Source organism: Ambystoma mexicanum, chromosome 5p (genome assembly GCF_040938575.1).
Source record: "Ambystoma mexicanum isolate Mex_15411 chromosome 5p, UKY_AmexF1_1, whole genome shotgun sequence".
In the NCBI taxonomy this organism is placed as follows: domain Eukaryota; kingdom Metazoa; phylum Chordata; class Amphibia; order Caudata; family Ambystomatidae; genus Ambystoma; species Ambystoma mexicanum.
In genome coordinates this window covers 1,026,173,899-1,026,192,466 of record NC_090930.1, presented here as the reverse complement: position 1 = coordinate 1,026,192,466, position 18,568 = coordinate 1,026,173,899, and the positions used below count along the sequence as shown (strand labels likewise).

At 47.1% G+C, this 18,568-nt stretch overlaps 1 protein-coding gene across 5 annotated transcripts in view; it reads right to left on the bottom strand.

Annotated features, from left to right (window-relative positions):
* The window catches only part of ACD (ACD shelterin complex subunit and telomerase recruitment factor), a 1,158,043-nt gene that overhangs the window by 1,068,960 nt on the left and 70,515 nt on the right, over positions 1-18,568 (bottom strand). The window contains exons 2-3 of one of the 5 annotated variants that reach the window (XM_069613507.1): positions 11,804-11,902; positions 11,487-11,585 (exon numbers count right to left, since the gene is read on the bottom strand). The exons of 3 other annotated variants lie outside the window; for them this stretch is intronic. The gene's annotated coding sequence lies outside the window, so the exon portion shown is untranslated. Of the gene's footprint in view, positions 1-11,486; positions 11,903-18,568 lie in introns of all 5 variants that reach the window. One more of the 5 variants, XM_069613511.1, reaches the window with a different exon arrangement.

The window sequence follows — 18,568 nt, the reverse complement described above, 5'->3', positions numbered from 1 at the left end:
AGCGCTTAAATATGGACAGCGCCGCCAGGTAACCTTTAACGGTACCCACTTGCAAGCCACTGTGGGCTAAAGAAAGCAAAAAAGACAGAACCACAGGAATGTCACATTAAAAACGGATCCACATTCTTAACCCTGCACCAGTCGCAGAACTTTCTCAAACGGCAACGGTACAGGGACTTTGTTGCGGGCCTTCTGGCCGAAAGCAACACCTCCATCATGTCTTCAGGGAGGTCCCAATCCTTGTACCTCAACCTTTAAGAAACCAAGCGTGAAGGTTGAGGGATCTGAAATCTGGATGGAGAACCTGATCCCCCCCCCTCCCGTGAGAGCAGATCGTCTCCGTAGGAAAGACGACGTGGAGGGCAGACGGACAAGTCGAGAAGGTCTGGGTACCACGTCCTCCGGGCCAATGCCGGAGCAATGAGGATCATCCGGGAACCGAACCTTCATAACCTCTGCAGCACTTGCGGGATGATGGGGACTGGAGGAAACGCGTACAGCAGTGGGAATGACCACTCCACCACGAACGCGTCTCCTAAGGCTCCTCTTGGAGGAAATTCCTGCGAGCAGAACCTTTCGCACTTCCGGTTGACACTGGAGGTGAAGAGATCCACTTGAGGGGTCCCCAAAGGGCGAAGATCTCCAGGAGAATCTCCTGAGCCAACTCCCACTCGTGAGAGATCGCGCTCTGCCTGCTCAGAGCGTCCGCCGTCTCGTTTTCGTCTCCGGCCAGATGAACTGCCGAGATCGAAACTTCCTGCTGGATTGCCCAGAACCAGAGCTGCATCGCCTCCCTGCACAGAGGAAGTGACCCTGCCCCGCCCTTTTTGTTGAGGTAGTGCATGGCCACTGTGTTGTCCGTCAGGATCAGGACATTCTTTCCTCACAAAGTCGGCAGAAAAGCCTTCAGGGCAAGCCTGAGGGACCTAATCTCCAACAGATTGATATGGAGTCTGAACTCCGACGGAGACCAGCGACCGCTGACTGTCAACTCGTTGGCATGAGCTCTCCATCCCATGAGGGATGCGACCGTCGCGATCGTCACCTCCGGCCAGGGTAGCCAAAATGGAGCCCCCTTCATCAGATTGCCTTCGACGACCCACCACAGAAGGTCCTGGGCGACCGAGGACGGCACTTGAACAGGGTCCGACATCCTGCCGGAGGACTGAGACCACAGGAGCTTGAGTGCCCATTGCAAAGATCTCATCCGCAACCTGGCCTCTTGCACCAGAAGAATGCAGGATGCCATGAGGCCAAGTAATCTCAATAACTGGAACGCTTGGAGACTCTGGGCATGCTGAAACTTGTGCACCATCTGCTGAATGTGATGAGGCCTCACCTGGAGAGGAAAACACTGCCCCAGGGACGTGTCGAGCACTGCTCCGATGTACTCGAGCCTTTGAGTTGGCGTCAAGTGGGGCTTCTTTAAGTTGAGGGAGAAGCCCAGCTTGTGAAGGGAGTGGCAGGTGACAGACAGATGATCCAGGACTTGCTCGGGAGAGCGCGCCCTGATCAACCAATCGTCCAGGTAGGGGTAGACGTGAATCCCCCCTTTCCTGAGATGCGCTGCCACCACTACCATGAGCTTGGTGAAGACCCTTGGGGCGGAGGTCAATCCGAACGGCAGGACCCGAAACTGAAAGTGCGAGTCGCCAACCGCGAACCTCAGGTACTTCTTCTGCTTTGGACGGATCGGCACATGAAAATAAGCGTCCTTGAGGTCGAGAGACACCAACCAGTCCTGAAGTTGAAGGGCCTGGAGGACTTGAGAAAGAGTAACCATCTTGAACTTGTCCTTCCTGAGGAGTTTTTTCAAACCGCGCAAGTCCATGATGGGTTTCAATCCCCTGTCTTTCTCGGAAATCAAAAAATAAGGGGAATACCATCCCTTGTTCCTCTCCGCTACAGGCACCAGTTCTATGGCGCCTTTCTCCAGCAAGGCTTGAACCTCGTGCACAAGGAGCGGATACGGACTCTGCAACGAGATTCCCCGGTGGATTGTCATGAGGCCTCTGCCGAAAGGGAAGACAGTAGCCGTGGGCTATGATCTCCAGAACCCACACATCTGAAGTAATGGCACGCCATTCGACAAGATGCTGCGCCAGCCTTCCCCCAACCGGCGAACCATGGGACATGGCCTCATGACTGAGCTGAAGCGGCTGCGGCGTTGCCTGAGGGCAAAGAGGCAACAGCCCGAGCGGCCTTGGCACCTCAAGTACCCTGCTTTCCACCTCTGGCACTCCTACGGTGGCCCCTTTGACTGCCAGCTCCTCTCGCTTTACCAAAGGATGAGTAATAACGAAAGGAACCTCCCCTCCATTGCTGTCCCCTAGGACGAAAAGGCGGAGGTTGGTGAACTGCAGCGCCCAACGACTTTGCTGCAGCTTTGGAGGTCTGCAACCTCTCAAGGCTCTCGTCAGGAGCCGGACCTGCACATCAGGAGCAAACCCTGACTTCCGCAACCACGCAAACCTGCGTATTACTGTGCTCGCGACCATGGACCGGCTGACGCAATCTGCCATGTCCAAACCCGACTGAACGGCCTCACACATGGCATCCTTGCCATCCTGGACCATAGCAAGAAAACCATCCCGTTCATCCCCTTCGGGAATATGTTCAGCCGCTAAGAAAATACAGTTCCACAAAGTGTGCATGAAACGTGACAAGGCACATACAGAGTTGGCCGCCTGAAGAGCCATACCCCCTGAAGAAAACACTTTCTTCGCCCAACCATCAAAACGCTTGTCGTCCCTATCAGGAGGGTAGGTAGGATACGATGCCTGCTTTGCTGGGGCCGTAGCCGCCTGCACCACCAAACTCTCTGGAGTGGGGTGCTTGGTCAAGTAGCAGGGGTCGCTACTGGCTGGGCGGTATTTTTGCAGCAAAGACTTGCCCACTGCCGGGAGACTCTCCGGAGCAGTCCAAGCCGCCGCCACCCTCCTCTGTAGAGCCATATGGAACGGCAGTACCGGGTCAGTTGGTGGACCTTGGTCGAGGATATCCGTGAGGTCATCCGGAAGAAAATCCCCTGGGGGAGCAGACCACCCCAAGTACTCGGTGACCCTAGACATAAGGTGCCGGTACGAGGAGTCGGCATGGGTGCCAGGCTCAGGCCTACAAACTCCACCTCCGGAGAGGTGTCCAGACCACTGGCGTCGTGCAGGGACTGACGCAGGTCCGCAATCTGCCTATGGCCCGAGAAAATCTCATCTGGCACCGTATCAGGAACCATGCCATCATCAGAGCCCTCATCCACCTCCGAAATGTACTCAAGATGGTGGAATGTGGGCACATAATGGGGAACAAAGCCATGCTTGACCTTGGCCAGAGCCTTTCTAGGGGGTTCCACCGTGGCCCGGGGTACCCCCGTTGAAACAGCCTCGAAAGGCGTCTAGGGCGTCGAGTGAATCGGCGTTGACGCCGAACGCGGTGCCAACAGCATCAACGGCGTCGACACAGGCCTCGAGGGCAGAGCCCCGAGCTTGTCCCTCGACATCCTGGGCGCCGATGGCATTGACGACTTCCTCAGAGGCGAAGCCTCGAGAGAGTCCCTCAACGACCTCGGTGCCACAGGCGTCGAAATCTTCCTCGAAGACATCACAGGCTCACACGGCCTCGAGCGTGTCGAGGACCGGGACCTGGAACGGGCATGACTAGAACGATTCCCCTTGTCCGAGCAGGACCACTCCCGCGAATCATGCCGACCACCCGAGCCCGAAGGCTTACGAGCTGTGTCTCTAGTCCGATCACGACCGACCCCACTCGGAGGCGCGGACGGACCAGTGCCCTGCAATTCGAGAATCGCTAGCATTTTCTTACCGAAGGAAGCCCATTCCTCCGGCGTCGCATGCTTTATTTTATTTATTTTATTTTATTTTATTTATTTGTTACACGCCCAGACCCTCAGGTGTCACGGCGAGGATATAAGATGCCTTAGGAATTAGTCATATTCATACATTACATTAGTTGCTTTACATGATATAGGTTACAAACATATTCACAAAAATATACAGTGGCCTAGGTATTCACAGCAGTATCCGGTGGGAGGGGACCTATCTTTGGGTGCTAATATTGGTTGAATAACCAGGTTTTTAGCTGTTTCTTAAAGATCGTGAAGGAGGATGCTTTTTTGATGGTGGTGGGTAGGGTGTTCCAGTGTTTGGGGGCTAGCTTGGTGGGATAAGCGACCCGCCGACGGGTGCAGTCCTCGGATGAGGACGGGGAAGGCGACCAATGATGGTGCTTCCGGGAGTGCCTCAAAGAGGCAGAGGAGTGGCGGGACCCACTCCGGGACCGAGACCCACTGGACTTCCGACGACGATGCGGAGAGTCGCCCTTGAATCGTCCGTCGAAAGCGCCGCGGACCTCGACTTTCGGGGCTTGGACACCTTACCGACCGACAGTTTCTTCTTGCGCTCCCGCAAGGCTTTGGACGTAAGCGACTGGCAGTCGACACAATCATTCGTGTCATGGGCCTCCCTGAGGCTACGGAGGCAGGCGTCGTGCGAGTCCATCACCGACATCTTGGATCCACAGTCCCCGCACTTCTTGAAGCCCGGACGCGGGGTGGAAGAAAAGGTAGACATCTCGAAGGACTTTTACTTCACAAAAAAACAGGCTCGAAGAACCGAAAGAACAGAAACTCCAGAGCCGAGGCGCGCCGAGATCTCCGAAGCGAACACGTTCATGGAAAAAACGGAACTGAGGCTACGGGCGTCGTGCTTCCTACTTATAACATCCAGTGACGTCGGCCGTCGGAGGAGGTCCTCGAGGGCGGCGTATCGACGTCATCGACGCAGACGCCGCAAGATTTTCCGAAGCAGCACAGCTGTGGTGATTACTGTCATAGATATGGAATACGTCGGAGGACCCAATCCCCTCGAAAGGGCGTTAAGAGGAGGAGGTAATACCAAGGAAGACAATGAAAAAATACTTAGGCTGCAGCAGAGATGTGCGGGGCATTCGGAGAGACTGTGTAATCTTAACTATAAAAAGTACATAGAGAGACAGCACGCAGGAGGGGACAAACCAGGGAGGGTCTTGGCATGGCTATACAAGAGTGAGACCCCCAGGCCCACAATCAGAACGATAACGGGGGAAGATGGGAGCATAGTGGATACCCAGGAAGGAGTTAACCAGGAATTTGTAGAGTACTACAGACTCCTATACGGAGATGAGGAGCAGAGCAATCACACAGAAATAGCAGAAACACTGGAGGACATAGGACTACCGCAGATCAGTGCTGAAGAACGAGAGGAGCTGGACGCTCCGATCACTTTAGAGGAATTAGAAGAGGTGGTGAGGCAGTTGCCCACCAGCAAGACTCCGGGGACTGATGGACTCCAAAGCAAATTTTATAAAACATATAAGGAAGAGGTTCTCCCCCCACTCTTAGAGATGCTGAACGAAACATATGAAGTAGGAAGGCTGCCAGAGTCCCTCAGAGAAGTGATAATTATACTGCTTCCCAAACCTAATAAGCATGGTCACAACTGTGGCTCATACAGGCCCCTATCAATGCTAAATCAGGACAGTAAAATACTGACAGCTGTCTTGGCAAACAGACTGAGGAGGGTTATTGGTAAACCAATACACCCTCGACCGGACTGGCTATGTCCCAAACAGGAACATATCCAATAATCTTAGGCGACTCCATCGAGTCATTGAGCATGTAAGTGAGGACGAAGGCGAATTGGCAATTGTATCGTTGGACGCAATAAAGGCCTTTGACTCGGTCAAATGGCCGTGGTTGATGGCGGCCTTGGCTGGTTATGGAATGGGGCCCCGGTTTCTGCAGTGGGCAAAAATGTTATATAGTGAGCAGTTGGCTAGAGTTAAAACAGGAGAAGTGATATCAGAGAGGTGGCAACTACGTAGGGGCACTAGACAGGGATGTCCGTGGTCTCCTATGCTGTATATTTTGGCCCTGGAACCCCTGGCGATATACCTGAGGCAACAGTACGGCACAATAGGCATCGCCGTGGGAGGGGAACCACATTTAATCTCCCTGTATGCGGATGACATATTGCTGTATTTACGATACCCGGAAGAAAACCTCCAGACACTCTGGAGGTGATGGAGAGATATGCAAGGCTGTCAGGTATAGCTGTGAACCCCCAAAAATCTAGCATATTCCCACTGGGTAGGTATAAAGGGATCCCGTTAAACAGCTACCGGTGCTACAGATACCATGGGAGGTTAGCACATTTCGATATCTTGGGATAGATATATACCATACGGTGGAAGAGGAACATCAGTATAATACAGAGGTAAAGATCAAGAAAATTGAAAACAGCATGAAGTTCTGGGTGAAGCTACCTTTGGCAATGATGGGGCGAGGGGCAATGTTGAAAATGGTGGTCCTACCAAGACTCTTGAATTGCTTTGGGAACATACCATACCTGATAGCAAGGAGGTTCTTTACTAGGTTAGACGGCATGTGCAGGGACTTCCTTTGGCATGGAACGAGAAATAGAGTGGCCCTCTCGAAGCTACAAAACTCACATGAGACAGGGGGTATAAAACTGCCAAACTATGAAATTTATTACATAGCAAGCCAGCTGCAATATGTAGCTAAATGGCTCTCTGAAGAGACAACCTCTGAGTCCAGGCTGTTCCGACAGGACTGTGCTCCATTCTACTTAAAGGAAATTATGTGGCTGCCCAAGGCAGATATGGAAGGGCGTCCAAAGATGGTGATACTTGGCTGGAGGATGTGGTGCAGGGCAGGCCAGTTGATGGAGAACCCATTCCCTTGTTCCCAGCAGGTACCATTAGTGGCGCTGGCGGGTAAAGAAAAGCAACTAAGGATGATGATCAGGAAACACTGGGAACCGGTGGGGATAGTAACAATGGGTGATATATGGCAAGAGGGGACTATAATAGACTTCGAAGTGTTGGGGGAGGAAACCAGGTTACACACAGGCCAGTATATCACATATCATAGAGTGGTGCGGAGAATCAAGGAGACATGGTCTGAAGTAGTACTAGGAGAAGAACCAGACGCCACCATAGATACAATATAGGACATAGCAGAGGGGGGACATGAGAGATCTAGAATATATGAGTTGATGATGTCCAAAGTGGGAAAGGAAGTGGCACAACTGAGACGGGACTGGGAGTCGGAAGTGGGAGCCCCAATAAGTGATGGGATGTGGGAACGAGCCCAAGGGTATCACAAAAAGGTGTCAAGGAACGCAAGACTACAACAGATGCAATTATACATTACACATAGGGTGTATATGACACCCCAGAGAATAGCTAAATTCAAAAATGCAAGACGACAAGCATGTCCCAAATGTGATGAGGAGAATGCCGGAATGGTGCTTATGTTCTGGTCATGCCCCGTCATTGAGCGATTTTGTGGTGAAGTGGCACACAGGCTAGCGGAAAAAGGCACCAAGATTGTGGTGGGCAGAGTGTGGATCTCCTTGATAGGAGGGTTTCCTAGACCACGTAAACAAGCATGTGAGCAAACTAAAAGACTTAGCGTATGCACTCACAAAGAGGAGAATTGCTATGGGGTGGAAGGCATGCCATAGACCACGACTATAAGTATGGTGGAAAGATCTACAGAAATGGGCTGAAGCAGAAACCACGGTATGGCAAGAAGCAAGCAATGTCGGGGGAGGAGGAGGAAACAGAGACCCTGATGGCCTGGAAACTACTAATAGCAGAGTTATTTGGGCCAATGCGAGACCCAACGGAAATCATGGAAGAGGAATCCCAATCACAAGGTGCAGAAACAGAACATGAGAGGAAGTAGGCTCAAAAGAGGGGGGGGGCAAGGGAGAAGCGGTGGACATGATGAAGCAATGTATATTTAAGATATCATTATATGCACTGTAAGTTTGGTTTGTATTGTTTGTTGGAATAATTAATACAATTATTTAAAAAAAAACAGTTTAGTATTAACAAGTGCCAAAATGTGCGTCTATAGAGCATTTCATATCAGTCATCAGCTGAGCGCAAGTCTTTCACGTCACATACTGTTAGAAACATTCCTGAAAACTATAAGGACTCTAAGGAAATAAGTGTTACCTTGTTTGCAGCTTTCTTGGAAACCTAGGGATTTCCTACAGATGATTCGTCTGGAAATTCAGATCAAGATACTGCCTAACTGCATCGTAAACGCTTAGGTACTGCTGCATCCACTCCCCACCCTCATGGCAGACCGTTTCTGTACCCCAGATCCAGGGAAACTTCCATACCATGGATAGAAAAGGTTACTGGAACTGCATCCACTACTATTTTGCCGAGTACACACACAAAGAAAAATGTGATTTATTCTAAAGTGGGTCTAATGTATGTGGGAAAAGGGAGTAAAGTTCTTTGTCTGAGTGAGACCTTTCAAGAGTGTGCCTTTAGCTTGTTGTTGAGTCTGACTAATGCCTCAATTACCCTGGATGATCAGAATGTATCATAGTTCATAGCTAAATTCAGGTCCTCCTCTTTTATCCACTCCCCTTCTGCAAACATTTTGAGGACATTTTAAAAGTCTAACGTTAGGGCTTATTTTACAGAGTTTGGTATAAAAAAGATGCTCATATGTAAGGCTTATTGTAAATATAACGTTTCCCTTACCAGTACATTTATTCCCTCCTTATCTTTTTTGGCATCTTCAACAATAAAAAGGAAAGCCTAGTGTAATTACATCATCACTCTGGCCGTTTTCCCTTTGTTAGGTGTGTGAAACTGTTGAGTGTAGTCATCAGTCCTTAGGACTAATGTATTTCCGATTCATCTCCTGTAAATATGATTCCTGTAGTAACTAGTTGCGCACACATATCCCTGCTGCAGATCCGAAATATCTGGGCTATTTTGTCCAGACTGTTTCAACGTCTAACCTTCAAAGACCAAACCCTGTAGCAAGGTATATGATTAAGAGTTGGATGCAGCCAACCAGTCTCACATGAAAGACATTAATTTCTAGTGTAATTCACAAGATACAATTCGCCAGACCTAACCGCTTCACACTTGTGTTTTTCTTCTATCATTAACTGGTTCTATGTGATAATCCCGCATATTGAAGGCTGCACACAAAAAAGACTGGACTTTCTGACTGATTTTGTGCAGCATTCAAATGCAGCATTATGATGATTTGAGGGGTTTCATCCTCCGAACCCACCTGCCAGTCGATTCCCGCCTGCCCCAATCCAAACCCTCTCCCGTGCTGCAGGGAATTACTTTAAAATTGGGGGATTTTATCCCCGGACCACTCTTACTCTCCCAGCTCCCTCCCTTGCCCGCAAAAAAACATTCACCCTCTGCTCCCCATAGACACACACAAACAAAATGACACCTACCTGCTCCCCATATCCCTTTGCTCCTCGCCCCCTCCCTCCGACGATACAGACATTCCCCTGCCCCCTCCTTTTTACACCATGGACATTCCCCTTCAACTCCCACACAGTGTGATGAATCCAGTGAAGTCATCACTGTTTCCCCGGCTGTAACCTCCTCCCATGTGGCCAGGGGAGGGCAGCCGCTTCCTTATCCTGACTGTGGGGGCGGTAATATGAGGGAGGACTACATGGGAAGAGACAACTACCAGGGATATATGGTGACTTTGCTGGAGAAGACGCAGTATTCCCCCCTTTCCCATGAAGAAGACCATTCGACACCCAAGACCTTAATGGCCTGTTGTCAGTTAATGGTTCCCCCCCGATAGAGAACATCAAGAACCCTCTTCTCTGAGCTTCTACAGTCAAAACTCCACCTTTGACCTAAACACCACCAACTCACATTTGGTACCCTTTGCTTCAGGTATACCCTTACGTAAAATCCCAAAGAAAAATCATGTAAGAATCAACACTTACATACCATCTTTTTCTAATATTTCTTTATGTAAGAAACCTAAGAAAAACGCCTTAAGACTTAAAACATATGCAACACCTTTTTCTGACATGCCTTTATCTGAAATCCTGATGGAAAACCAAATAGGAGTTAAGACTCCAATGTCATCCATGGACTCCAACTCCCAAAATCACTCAAATACTGAAACGAAGAAGAGGAGTAAGGAGTGTGTGCAGAGTAACAGAAACTCACAGTGCCATCTGCAGACTAGTTGTTTTTTCCATACCTACAGTGCGTGAAATATTTAAAGATGGAAAGCACACTATGGGAGTGAGCCATACAGGAAAGGACGTTAAGTCGCAGGTCGGGACTTGTGTACATGGAGAAGGACACCGGAGCGAAAGAAGAGAAGGCACATGCAAGCCAAGAGGGTCATGGAGACAAGAGGAGCAGTGCTGGAGTTCCAGGAAGTGAGACCGCTCGCTGAAGCAGCACTCTTCATTTCCGAAAAGGGAAACCAGAGAGTCACAGCAGAGCCACGTAAAATGCTTGGAGAATGTCTGCACTGTTTGCAATGCAGAGTGGATGGAGGAGCCGTCCCGCAGAGGTGCAAAAAATATTGGAAATGCTGGAAAAGCCTGGTGAGTCTGCCCAAAGCAGCTGGGGACCCCAGGGTGTTCCGGCAAACGCAAGGACACAGATTGTTTGAAGGGTACAACATTGCTAATGTGGGCAATACCCAAAAGTTACAAAATCCTGCAAAGTAAGAAGAATGTTTGAATGCTGTTAAGACAAAGTCCAAAGGCAAATCCTCAACACAATACAAATGCGTTCAATGTCAATGTGGGGGAGAAGTTTAAACAAGCATTGTCAAAGATAAATATACCAAGCACCTCACAGTATATACTAATTTGATATAACTAAAGAAATCAGAGGCATTTAGACAGTTCTGGCAGTTGACTATTCCAGTCAATTGAAGTTGTGTTCCGATTCCTGGAGAGCATACCAGGTAATCTACAAGCCTACAAAGAAGTCTTAACAGGCGAGTATGGCAGGTTATCAACAAAGCCAGAAGAAGTTTCATATAAAGATTTATACTGAACTTTATTGCTTGAATAAGAACGTTGTGAGTACAAAGCAGGTCTAAAAGGAACGGTTACTTACAAGGCCACATTTGCAAACCTATTTGAAGAATCTAGGGGAAGAGATACATCCTCTGGGTCCAAGGGTCTTTTACTTTGGATAACATTTTCGTTAGAGATCTAAAGGAACTGTTACTTAAAAGAACCCTTTTGCAATCAATCCCGTTTGAAGAATATAGCGGAAGGGAGACATCCCCTAAATCCAAGAATCTTTTACCTTGGAGCACATTATTGTTGGGAGTTATTATTTTTGGTTTTTTAACACTTTTGCCATCATCAAGTCAAAGACATTTCCTTGCACCCTTTGTTATTCAGTTTGTAGTGTGAGGACGTTTTGCACACAAGAACAGATTATTATTTATAGACTTTCCTGACACATACAGATCCTTAGTTCAGCTTTCTAGGTAGGGAAAATCATCTTTAGAATAGGGCTAGAAAGGCATGCACCTAACCTCTTTTCATTTAATAAAAGCCTTTGTTTCAAATCATGAACACCTTGTGTTGCCTCATTGCTGACTCTTCACAACAGACACACACATTTACACTTACCTTACAGGCCCACTACTTCCGTCTTCTGGTCACGACTGTCAGCTCCTGCGCACACTTGTATGTGGCAAGGGGCGTAGCTGGTTAAACCAACCTTTATTTCTGGAATTTAAAAATCGACTTTAATTCTTACAACGCGTTAACCATTATATAGTTCCATCACGCAGCTTTCTAGGTAGGGAAAATCATCTTTAGAATAGGGCTAGAAAGGCATGCACCTAACCTCTTTTCATTTAATAAAAGCCTTTGTTTCAAATCATGAACACCTTGTGTTGCCTCATTGCTGACTCTTCACAACAGACACACACATTTACACTTACCTTACAGGCCCACTACTTCCGTCTTCTGGTCACGACTGTCAGCTCCTGCGCACACTTGTATGTGGCAAGGGGCGTAGCTGGTTAAACCAACCTTTATTTCTGGAATTTAAAAATCGACTTTAATTCTTACAACGCGTTAACCATTATATAGTTCCATCACGCATCTGTTAATGATTGCCTCCCCTTTCCACAATTTGGTGAGATGTTCATTGAAGAGTAAGGGCTTCAGGTCCTTCCTGAAGTGTGGAATGGAAGGGGAAAATCTTATATGCATTGGTAACTTGCTCCAGTAACAGGGTACACAGCAGGAAAATGACTTCACTATGTTCCCCTCTTGTCGTTTTTTTGTTCTCAGTCCGGAAATGTCATGGGTTCCAGTGGTGCGTTGACATCTGGAAATGGTGAGTTTCTCGATAGTGATGTTTTGATTGCAGCTGCATTGTAGGTGATTTATGCTGTCTTGAATATGATTTGTGCTTAAAGGGTCAGCAAGTGCATTTGCTTAAGGATGGGGGGGTTGACATGGTTAAATTGTCGTAGTCCTGTGATGAGGCATGTATAGAGTTATTCACATGGTTCAAAATTGCTGGGAGCCGTTTAGCTCGTGGATATAGCCTACAAGTACCTGGTTAGCTTGGCATCAACGGCTACCAGGAGCTACTTTTGGCTCCCTAAACCAACTGATGCTACATAAATACACCTATCAGACATTCACGTCATGTACGTAAAACATTTGAAAAAAGGTGCATTTGGAAACCTCTACAAGTCATTTAAAGCATGATGGGTTATGGGTACTGTACACAAAATTACAAAAGTACAATTTTTCAATCTCCATTAACTTTAATATTCTTGTGTTGCTCGTTCTCCATTAAACCTACGCTGTCCTGAGAGCTAATTCATGAGACTGGACTAATTGTTCCAGGGTCATGGTAAGGAACTCCTGGTCACAGGAAAACCCAGACATCCCGGAGCTCCATGAATATTAATTTCAACCTTTGTACATGTCATCTCATTTGAAGGGATAACAAATAAAGTAGCATGTTTTCTCTTGTTCACCTCAAACGGTAACGTGCCTATAAAAGCCTTGTTTGATAAAAGAAGTAGGCTCACTAAGGAAGACCTGCCAAGTTCTGTGAAAGCTACTTCATCTAATTGGGATGTTATCATACAAAAGAAGTGGAACTACAAAAGTACAGTGACCAATAGAAAAGTTGGACTAAGACAGGATTATTGGTTATCAAAGAAAGTAGAGATGTGTTTTAAGAAGCCTGTCATACTCTTTCTGGCCTTTTTAAGATGTTGGAAAAGAAGAGATGATCTGTATTCCCCTCATCAAAGATTCTTCAACATTGCGTAGCAATTACAGTGTACAAAATAACCAGCGTCCTTGAGACTCGAGTGAACAATGAAAGTTCTCTTGATCTGTGTAAATCATATGAACAACTGTGGGCCCCACATTAACAAATATGTTCAATGTAGTTTTGTTAACAAGCCATGTTCCTAACAACTGAAAGCCATCTGCGATAGTCCATGTGTTCAAGAAGGATGACACATAGTGTCTAACCTGTGTCCCATATCGTTGGTGGACTTATTGGTTAAAATATTTGGTAAAATGACGATGACCACAAGCAAAAATTGATTAATGACAGAACTATTGGTGGATCATCAACATGGTTTTAAAAAAGGTAACGGAATTCCAGAAGATGTGTTCTGTATCCCAAAGGTAGTAAATACTAGGTCACGAAATATTTTTTCTTGTACCCGACCTTCATGGACGTGTCTGTTTTTGATTGCATCAACAGAGCAACATTATGGTCTATTCAAGAGTCCATGGGAATTGATCCATCTCTACTAGACATTATCATGCAATTACATATGAATGTGAATATCTACACGTTTTTAACCTGAATGTGCAGTAACCTCTTGTTTCCCGTAACCATGGCAGTAAGGCAAGGAATGATGCATTTTAACACCATTTGGTTTGAATGTCAATATTATTCTTTGACAAACGTGCTTGATGGCCTGCAGAAGATTCACCAGTGTTATATTAATGTGATTTATAACGCGCACTACTGCCATTTCCATGGTCTTAAGGTGCTCAGGCGGCTCTAGAAAGAAAGAGGGGAGGTTTGGGTATGTTAGTGGGAGGAGAAGCAAAGCGCAAGAGTGATTTGTTGCTTTGTTGGTAGTTTCAGTTTGGAAGAAACGGTCACTGGGTATGGGTTTGCTTCTAGGTGGTATGGGTTGATGGGTGTTTGAGTCTGTATTGGGTTTGTGTATCTGCGATGTGGCAGTGGTTTTAACATGTTTTGTTCTAAGAGATATTTTGGTGTCATTGTGGATGTTGTGGTATTCGCGTATGAGTATCATATTTGGTAGATGAGTGGAGGTCTGCCGGAGTGAAGAGAGTTTTAGTGGTGTTAGTTTTAGGAGTAATACTTGCACCGTTATCGTTTGATTGCTTGGCTTTTCAGATCAAGAACATTTGTGGGGGATAGTGATGCTAGGTCATTCCTTTGCTTAAAAAAACCTGTGCCGGATCCTGTACGTCAGGGTATATCCCTTGCATTGAGGTTGGGTGTTTCTCTTTGACCATGGTTTGCTTTTCTAGGCTGGCAGGTCAAAGAGCCATTAATTTTGTGCTTTCCTGAAGGTCAGGTGTTCCTTCATTGTGTGTATTTCCTTGCCGAGTGGGTTCAAGAGTCTTGTTGAGATGTATGAAAAGGCTGATCTACCGTATTTGACACTCGAGTACTGCTTGGGCACTAGGTGAGTGTCGTTGATGGACCTCAGGGTTCTTTTTGGCTCATATGGAGATTAATTCTTGCGAGAATTCTGCTACTTCCCCGTGAATTGCTTTGTGTGCAATGCAGAGTGTTTTGAAGTCGATCTTGTTCTTGACTGGTAGCCAGTGTAGGGATCTTAGTGCTGGCGTGATGTGTTGCTGAGTCTGAGGAGGAGTCTTGCTGCTGCTTTCTGTAACCGTTACAGTTTTTTTTATGAGGTCAGGCATTTTTAGGTAGATGCTGTTTGCTTGACATGACTATAGATGTGATTGTGAGTGTTCTGTGAGGGAAGGTGAGAAAGGGTCCGCTTGATGGTGCTTACATGGAAGAAGGATTTCTTCACTACTGTGTTTACATGGGGTCCTAGTGTTAGGTCGTTGTCCATCAGAATAACAGGATTTTGAGATATTTGATGTGTTTCCCATTTTGGGAGGGCTTGGGATATGCTGTTGGATGTGAGGGTTATTTTGGAATGATCATCATTTCAGGTTTTGTCCGGGTTGAATTTAAGGCTGTTGCTGACTGCTCAACGATCTGTTGATTTATGAGAGGTAGTTGGTATTTGGTCTAGGTCTTCGCTGGTGTTGATTTTGTAGATGGTTTGAGTGTGGTCTGCGTAGCTGTAGCATGTTAGTCCATGCCCTTTAATGGGCGGAGTCATGGAAATGTTGAAGAGCAGTGGTGAGAGTGATGAGCCTTGTCGAACCCCACAGATGATTGTGTGGTGTTTATTTGAATTGTGGAAATTAGTTAATTTTCATTCTGTCAGGAAGGATTGTATTCATTGTAGTACAGTGTTGATTATCCCCATTTCTCCCATTCTTTTGATGAGGGTTGTATGGCCGAATGTGTCAAAGACTGTCAAATGGCTTAGCAGTATGAGGGCGGAGGTAATGTTGGAATCTGAGTTCATTATAAGGTTGTCCCAGATGAAGAGTAGTGCTGATTCATTTCTTCTTAGAGACCTGAAGCCTACTTGTGCCTCATCCAATAGGTGGCTGGTTTTCACAGGTGTAAGGATGCGTCCATATATGTAGTTTTCTAGGAGTTTAGCCAGATAAGGGATGTTCGAAGTAGGCTGGTAGTTTGTAGAGTTGTCATGTCATCTATGGGGTCTGCGAGAAGAACAAGTTACATACCAACTGTAACGTTCTTTCGACTGGATGTTCCTCCCACGTATTCCTCATCTTGTGATAATTTGTTTCGCCAGCTTCGCTGCATCGGAAAAAGAATTTCGGCAGAGGGCGCTGTGCTCGAGGTTGTGGCGTCGAATGTCCCTTGACGGGCTCCGTACCGTGTCGACGTCACCGATAGTATAAATGGCTCAAGCCACGCCCGTTGGCTTCAGTTCTGTTTTTTCGATGAAATACTCGTGGAACATCTAGGTGTATGCTGTGACTGATAGGCCCATCGTGAGAGGAAATTGTAAGAAAATATGAACTATACTGCGGGGTAGGGTCGATGAGGAATACGTGGGAGGAACATCCAGTCGAAAGGACGTTACAGTTGGTAAGTAACTTGTTCTTTGAATGGATTGTGTCCTCCCACGTATTCCTCATCTTGTGATAGATTCCCATAGCAGTGACCAATTTGGAGGTGGGAGTGCTAGCTTTTGTTTTCATGTACAGAGTGAAGTACTGCTCTGGCAAAAAGTCCCTCATTTGAGGATGAGGCATCTAAGCAGTAATGTTTGATGAAGGTATGCATTGATGCCCATGTTGCAGCTGAGCAAATATCTTTTGCATGAACTCCCCTCTTCAAAGCCGCCGAAGTAGCACATAACCCATCCGGTGGGTCTTTTCCTGCTAATCTGTAGCATTCCAATATAGCTAGAATAATCCAGCGGGATATGGTTTGTTTTGTCACTGCTAAGCCCAATTTACGACCTGTGTATCCCACAAAAAGTTGGTCGTCTTGACGTAATTTTGACATTCTTGCAATGTTAAAACTGAGAGGCCTCTTGGGGTCCAGCCTATGTAACTTCTCCTTTTCTTTACCCAAATGAGGAGGAGGATAGAATGTTGGTAAAACAATTTTCTGCGACAAATGGAAGTCGGAAACTACTTTCGGTAAGAAAGATGGTTTTACTTTCAGAATCACTTTGTCTTTATAAAAAGTGGTGTATGGAGGTTTACATGAGAGAGCCTGTAGTTCACTAACCCTGCGGGCTGATGTTAATGCCACAAGAAGGACATTACTTAGCGTTAAAAGCCTCAATGGACATGAGTGCAGAGGTTCAAATGGTATACATGTTAGGAATTTAAGAACTAAATTCAAATCCCAGGTTGGAACATTAAATGGTATTGGTGGATATACATTTGTAAGTCCTTTTAAGAACTGCATTATTAATGGTATTTTAAAGTAAGAGACCTCTTCCGAGGAGCAGTTAAAAATGGACAGCGCAGCAAGGTATCCTTTGATTGTTCCGATCTGGAGCCCCAGATTGGCTAGATGTAACAGGAAAGAAAGCACCATTGGTGTGCCACATTGAAAAGGGTCCACATCTCTATCCTTGCACCAGTTACTGAATTTATTCCAACGACACCGGTACAAAGATTTTGTTGCTGGCCTCCTGGCCGAAAGCAAAATCTCCATTATGTCATCCGGAAGATCCGAATCCTTGTATCTCAACCTCTCAGAAACCATGCATCAAGGTTGTGCGTGTTGACCTCTGGATGGAGAACCCGACCTTCCTCTTGCGAGAGAAGATCCTCTCTTTGTGGAAGACGTATTGGAGGGCAGATGGACATATCCAGAAGGTCCGGGTACCACGTCCTCCTGGCCCAATCCGGGGCAATTAGGATCATGGTTTTCCTGAACTTTCTCAACCTCCTGATTACTTGAGGAATCACGGGGACTGGAGGAAATGCGTACAGCAGGGGAAAATCCCAATCCACTACGAATGCGTCTTCTACAGCTCCTCTCGGAGGAAATTCCCTTGAGCAATACTGATCGCACTTCCGGTTTACCGAGGTTGCGAACAGATCCACTTGAGGGGTTCCCCAAAGGGCAAAGATCTCTAGAAGGACTTCCTGAGCTAACTCCCACTCATCGGAGACTGTGCTCTGCCTGCTCAGAGCATCTGCTGCCATGTTCTGCTCTCCGGCTAGTTGAACTGCCGATATAGAGATTCCTTCCTGTATTGCCCAGAACCAGAGCTGCTTCGCTTCTCTGCACAGAGGTAGTGATCCTACGCCTCCTCTTTTGTTGAGGCAGTACATGGCCACTGTGTTGTCTGTCATTATCAGGACATTCTTTCTCTGTATGGAGGGCAGGAAGGCCTTCAGAGCTAGACTGATTGCCCTCAGCTCCAAAAAGTTGATGTGTAGTCTGGACTCCGATGGAGACCAACGTCCACTGTTTGTCAGATCGTTGGTGTGTGCTCCCCACCCCGTGAGTGGGACGTCCGTCACTACTGTTATCTCCGGCCATGGTTGCCAAAAAGATTCTCCCTTGAGGATGTTGTGGTTGCAAGCCCACCATGATAGATCCTGAGCAACTGCGCTCGGGACTTGCAGAAGATCTGACATATTCCCCGAGAATTGGGACCACTGAGTTCTGACGACCCATTGGAGGGATCTCATTCTCAATCTGGCCTCTGGCACCAGAATAATGCAGGATGCCATGAGGCCGAGCAACCTCAGGAAATTGAAGGCCGGTAGATGCTGGGCTTTTTGGAATTTTGTTACCATCTGCTGGATGTGGAGAGCTCTCACCTCGGGTGGCGAGGCTTTCCCCGAGGAAGTGTCCAAGACTGCTCCGATAAATTGTAGTTGTTTGGGATGGTATCATGTGGGACTTCTTGAAATTGAGGGAGAGGCCCAGGTTGTGGAGGAAGTGGCAGGTGATCGACAGGTGTTCCTGAGCTTGTTCTGGAGAACGTGCTCTGATTAGCCAGTCGTCCAGGTAGGGGTATACGTGAATCCGCCCTCTCCTGAGACTCGCTGCCACTACCGCCATCAGTTTGGTGAAAACCCTT